This window comes from Chrysochloris asiatica, unplaced genomic scaffold, assembly GCF_000296735.1.
Source record: "Chrysochloris asiatica unplaced genomic scaffold, ChrAsi1.0 scaffold00315, whole genome shotgun sequence".
NCBI lineage: Eukaryota > Metazoa > Chordata > Mammalia > Afrosoricida > Chrysochloridae > Chrysochloris > Chrysochloris asiatica.
In genome coordinates, this window is record NW_006408833.1 from 323,512 (window position 1) to 329,913 (window position 6,402).

Consider the following 6,402-nt stretch of genomic DNA (forward strand, 5'->3'; position numbering starts at 1 on the left):
CATGTTTGGTAAGGTGGAGGGTCAGAGAAAAAGAGGAAGACCCCCAGCAAGATGGATTGGCAGAGTGGCAGCATCAGTGGGCTCAAGTGTGGCAACAATTGTGAGGTTGGCCCAGGACCAGGCAGTGTTTCATTCTATGTTGCATAGGGTCTCTATGAGTTGGTACTGACTTGATGGCACCTAACAACAACAACATATGTATATTTTTACATTGTTGTTGTGAAGTGTCATCAAGTTGGTTCCGACCCATAGCGACCCTGTATAGGATTTCTGAGCAGCTGGTGAGCTTGAACCACTGACCTTGCAGTTCAAATGACTTTGCAGTCTGGTGCATTAGCCCACAGCGCCACACCAGGGCTCATACTGTATACTAAATTCCTACACCCTATTTTCATACAGGTGCATACATACATTTTTCTACCACTCATTCTACATTATAGCTACACTTCAAAGTTCCAGGTAAATCAATATATATATATATATATTTGCATTAGGCAAATCTGCTGCACAAGGTCTTTTTTTAAAAGGTTTTTATTGGGGATTGAGTGAAAGTTTACAGGGTAGATCATCAGTTTTACATTCAACAAATCACACACCTTGTTTAATTACAATGATTGTAATCCCCTCCACGTACCATCAGTTAATAGTATTTCTCTCTACTCACTTTAGCTTTTTAAAAAAACAAACAAACAAACAAAAACACTCAGGCATATATAATAATTTACACCTCAAAAGGCACATTCTGCAAGTCTACCTCTTGGCCACCAGCTCTTAATCCCTCTCTTCCCATGAATCTAGCATCCTCAGCCACTCCCACTCTCCATGAACCCATTTCTGCTGCAGTCTTTGGCCTCGCTGCTTCTCTGGATAAGGTCCCGCATTCTGCTTGTGGTCTTCTCCCTTTATGGTTCTAGGGTCCTCTATTTCTGGACTGTAAGATTAACCACTCCCCTATTTTTGTTACAAAATTTCTACCTTTACAATTGTGACAGTCACAATTAGTCAGGATAACAATTATTCACTATTGAATCATAGGAATCATATCCCCAACTCTTATCACCAGACCCATCTAGACAAGATGAAAACTATTCAGTGGGGACTCTTTCTTCCCCCCTCCCATACTCTTAAACTAAACTCCCTCTTGAAACCTTGTAAGCCAGTCACTTCGTGCCTTTTATCTCCCCCTTATTTTAGGCAGCCAATGTCTAAGTTGCCCATCTCTATCTACCCTGTGTACAGAGGGGATAGCATTTATACTTGATGTGAAGACTTCTTCCCTCTCTGGTGGTATTTAGAGTTTCTACCTCCATGAGTATAAGTCAAGTTCATCAAATTGTAGCAATTTACCTATGTTTCCTTTACCATTTTTTTCTTTCTTTCTTTCTTTCTTTCCTTTTTTTTTTTTTTTTTTGTGGTAATCTTCCTCTAGTCAAGTTCTCATTATCAAACCATGGAGGCTAGGTCAAATGGGTACTGTCTGCAAGTTTGGGTGTTTGTGTGCATCTACCCAAAGATTGAAGTTGTCAAAGACTTCATTTTGTTTGCATCTACCATCAACACTCATGGAAGCAGCAGTCAAGAAATCAAATGACATATTGCATCAGGCAAATCTGCTGCACAAGACCTTTTTAAAGTGTTGAAGAGCAAAGATGTCAGCTTGAGGACTAAGGTGCACCTGTCCCAAGCCATGTATGGCTTGTCCAAATAACCTCATATGCATTTGAAAGCTGGACAGTGAATAAGGAAGACCGTAGAAGAATTGATGCATTTGAGTTATGGTGTTGGAGGAGAATATTAAAAATATCATGGACTGCCAAAAGAACAAACTGATCTGTGTTGGAAGAAGTACAGGCAGAGTGCTCCTTGGAAGCCAGAATGGCCAAACTTCATCTCTTATACTTTGGACATGTTACCAGGAGGGACTAGTTCCTGTAGAAGGATATCATGCTTTGTAAAGTGGAGGGTCAGAGAAAAAGAGGAAGACACCCAATGAAATGGATTGGCCCAGTGACGGCAGCCATCGATCGGCTCAGGCGTAGCAATGATTGTGATGTTGGCCCAAGACTGGGCAGTGTTTCTTTCTGTTGTGCATAGGGTGGCTATGAATCTTTACTGACTCAATGGCACCTAACAACAACAACATATTCAGAAGTTGTTTGTCTCTCCTTCTTCCTAGTCTGTTTTTGTTTGGAAAACCTGAAATCTATCCATCATGGGGTTTCCCTTCACCTCTCTTCAGCGCTGGATTTTCTGTTTTCTAGATTCCAGGACTTTTTCTTAATTTATGCTCACATTGTACTGTGATGTATTCTCTAGTGCGTCCTGAGAAAGACGGCATAGAACATAAAATGTTCAGACCTTTACTATATACCCTTACCCTTGAGTACACACTTTCAGGTTGCAAATACTTTTCTCTCAGAATTTTGAGAACTTCTTCCATTGTCTCCTACCTTCCAGTGTAGCTGTTGAGAAGTACAATGCAATTCTTTTTCTTGATCCTTTGTCTATGACATGTTTTTATCCCCACTCTGGGTCTTCTTTTTATCCCTGGTATTCTGATATTTCACAGTAGCCTATGTTGGTGTGCATTTTTATAATTTATTGTGCTGGGTACTCAGTGGGATCTTTCAGTTCTAGGAAATGTTTTTGTATTATGTCTTTGATGATTTTATTCTGCTGTCTCCTCCGTTTTCTATTTCTGAAACCCCTATTACTGGATTTTGGAGTTCTTCAATTGATCCTCTGATTTTCTCATCTTTCCTCTTCTGTTGTCCATCTCGCTGTCTTTTTATTCTGCTCCCTCACCTTATTTTTTTGTTTTAACTTTTTATTGTGACTTGAATGAAATTATAGAGCAGATTATCTGTTTTACCTTCAACAAATCATACACTTTGTTTCATTCCTCACCTTTAAAAAAAATTATTTATTTTTGTTATGTTGTTGAGAATGTATACAACATAAAATATACCAATTCAGCAATTTCTACATGTACAATTCAGTGACACTGATTACATTCAAGTTGTGCACCCATTCGCACTCTCCTTTTCTGAGTTATTTCTATGCCTTAACTTTTTTTTTTTTTTTTTTTAAACAAGAAGTTTATTTAAAGAACAAGACGCTTGACTTTAAGGGAAAACTAGGATTCATTTCTTTTAGAGTAATTTACCCCTACTTAAAGGCAGATTGCCCTACATGTAACAGCTACGTACAAAAACAGTTATAAAGTTTTCCTTGGTTTTAGAATGATAAATGAAAAATATTAAAATTCTCCAATTGAACAAGGTATGCAAGGAGTTTTTATATTGTTGTTTTTGTTAAATAGTGAGAGCAAAATAACTTACTGGAATATAAAGATAAGAGCTGAATGAGCATGCCACTAATGGAGAAAGGGGGGATTTTCACAGAACCAATATTTTCCCCCATCCCATCTCCACTTGATGTCGGTCAAAACATACCATTGGCCATTTTAGTAAAAAAGAAATAATAATAATAATAATAAACCCACCAAACAAAACAAACAAAAAATGCAATATGCTTGTGCACATGCACCAGTTACTTTATGTACAATAAAGGAATGGGGATGGGGAAATGAAAGAATAGAGAAAACTATGCTGTAGTAGTCAGCATGTGGTGGAATCAAATTGTGGTTTTCGAATTGAGAATGTATTCTTGGTCGGTAGGAACAGAGTTCTGGAGTAAAATAGCAGGCTCCCTTTTTAGAAGACACCGTCTGTCTGCTGCTGGAACACATCAATTGTATCTTCATCTTCCATTTCCAACTGTGCACGTGTGTCTGTTTCATTGATTGGCTGCCCATCAAATTGGAATCTGATTTACCTCATTGACAAACCCTGTTTGTCAATGACTTTCATTAATTTACTAACTGGTGTATGCCCCTTAATCTTAAATTGCACCACAGAACCATCCTGCTCCACCACCTTCAAATCAATATGATTGTTGTTCTCAGTTTTGACTCCTTCCTTGGGTTTCTTGTTGGCCATGGCGAGCACCAAAGTCTCTTCAGCTGCTGCTTCAAAAAAGAGGTACCAGGTCCACACCACCGAATGAGCACACAAGCAGCACCAGGAGAGGCACCGGAAGGAGGCGGCAGTGGTGGAGGAGGGAGCTGCCCTAAGCTTTTAATCTAATCTTTTGAGTTGCTGTGTCAATTTGATCCTATATAAATTGTTCTTAAAAGAGCACAATGCTTGAGGCAACATCTTTACCAGTTAAGCAAAACTATTGTTTGGTTTTAAGAAGGTTTTAGCGGGTATTTTGGGCTTAAGGTTTATATATTATCTCAGGTTAATTCATTCAGCCTCCACAGCTTCAAAATATCTGGATTCCATGAGAATTTGAAATTCTGTTCTGTACTTTTCCACTTTTAATTCTGATTCTTCTGTAGAATCTTTGATCAAAACATTCAGTAATGGTTGCTGGGCATCATCCTATTCTGCTCACACTAGAAAGAAGGCAGTTGTGCATGGAGGAAATTAACCACACATTCCATTTCTTCCTCCTATTCCTGACTCGTCTTCTTCCTCTGTTGCTCTAGGCAACTGGAGACCAATTATTACACTTTGGATGGCCACTTGTAAACTTTTAAGACCCCAGGTACTATGCAAGGAAAGAGAATATAAAATAGAGCATTAAACATGATATTAGGCCAAACAACTGGAATGTCCAATGAAAACATGACCCTATCTGTTTCCTTGCCTTTTATTTTCTAATTCATCTAGTGAAATTTTAATTTTGGCTATTACTATTTTTCATTTCCCAGGTTTCTTCTACATCCCTCATTACCTCTGTTTCCTCCAAGTTTATTTTTTATGGGGAAAGGGGGAGAAGGTTGATGGCCTTCTTCAAGTAGCCTTGGACTATCTGATAATATCTGCCTAGGAATTGGTTTTATTTGTTTTTTAAAGTCCATTTTATTGAGGTATAATTCACATAAAATAAAATCTTAAGGGTCTTTGGCTGATGATCCTAACTATCCATTCCCATGACATTAAAAAAGCTGATTGGGAGCTCTGTGTATAGGTGAATTATATTACCGGGTGGTAGATTATTAGGCTAAAAGTCTCTCTCTCTCTCTCTCCCTTTTTTTTGTTTTTTACTGGAAAACTCCCAAATGTCATATTTTGGAAGCTTTTCTCTAGGGCCACTCAGTTCTCCAGAGCAGAACCTTTTTGTCTCTTGTATGCTCCTGCCTGTGGTGTCCTGCTAGTGGGATAGTGGAAGGAAGCTGGAGTCCCACTGTTTTAGGATGTAGTCCTGTTTTAATGTGTCCTCCCATTGTGCCTGGTGTCCCCAAGCCCAGAGCCTCTTAGCTTCAATTTATCCAAAGAATCAACTTCCATATGTAGGGATGCGGCTGATGGGCAGGGTTATCTCTGGCTGGCTGGGGTTGGGAAGGGTCCAAGATAGTCTGTAAACAGGCTTTCAGCATTCCCCTTATTTTCAGTTCTGTACACCTCCCTGTTTTCTATGGTCCATTGTGCCTCTAAATCCTGAGCATTTCTAGAGTTCTCTAGGTAGAATAGTTTACTTCTGGTAGCATCCCAGATCTTACAGATTTCTACCTTCATTATTCCTTTACTCTTATTTTAGTGGAATTTGGGGAAGCAGCAGAGATAAGCAGGTTTATTCAACTTAGTATATTTAACAGGAAATTCCTCTTATTCCAACCAGGACTCATTTAGGCAACACATCCTCTAATAAACTTACCTTAATATCCAGAGACTGGGCTAGGAGTCCTTCCCCTGTTCTTGCCTACACCACTGCTCTGATAAAATGTACCAAAGCTGTTCATTTCCATGCCTGACTTTACTAGCAGACTGTGAGCTGATGAAAGCCTAGAGCCGTGTTTTATTCATGGAGAGAACTGTACCCCCAATTCTCTGTACTCAGGGTCTGATCCACAGAGGTACAGAGAAAACATTTGGTGATGACATGAATAAATGAATGAATTGTTAAGTGCTGCTAAATCAATATCAACTCACAGTGACCCTGTATAGGGTTTACAAGGAGCAGCTATTAAGTTTGAACTGCCAACTTTGTGGTTCACAGTCCAGTGCTGATCCTACAGTGCAACACCAGGAGTCCAATGAATGACTATATGGTCTAATTTATTCATATAATGAATAAATTAGATATGGATAAATTAGAACCAGTTAGGTGGACTATCTTGAAATGCTTGTTTTGACAATGAATGTGATGCCATTTCTCTCCACATTGTCATTCCAGGCATAGTAAAAAATATGACTGTCCAATTCCAAATGGCTAATACCAGTCCATTTTAATTCACTAATGCCTTGTTGTTGTTGTTGTTAAGTGCCATCGAGTCGGGTCCGACCCATAGCGACCCTGTACAGGGTTTCCGAGGGTGTAAATCTTTACGGG

General features: G+C 39.1%; 1 protein-coding gene and 1 pseudogene across 1 annotated transcript in view; both read right to left on the reverse strand.

Annotated features, from left to right (window-relative positions):
• The window catches only part of IQSEC2 (IQ motif and Sec7 domain 2), a 131,797-nt gene that overhangs the window by 87,760 nt on the left and 37,635 nt on the right, over positions 1 to 6,402 (reverse strand). The gene's annotated exons all lie outside the window — the stretch shown is intronic.
• Positions 3,717 to 4,001, reverse strand: LOC102811475 (annotated as a pseudogene).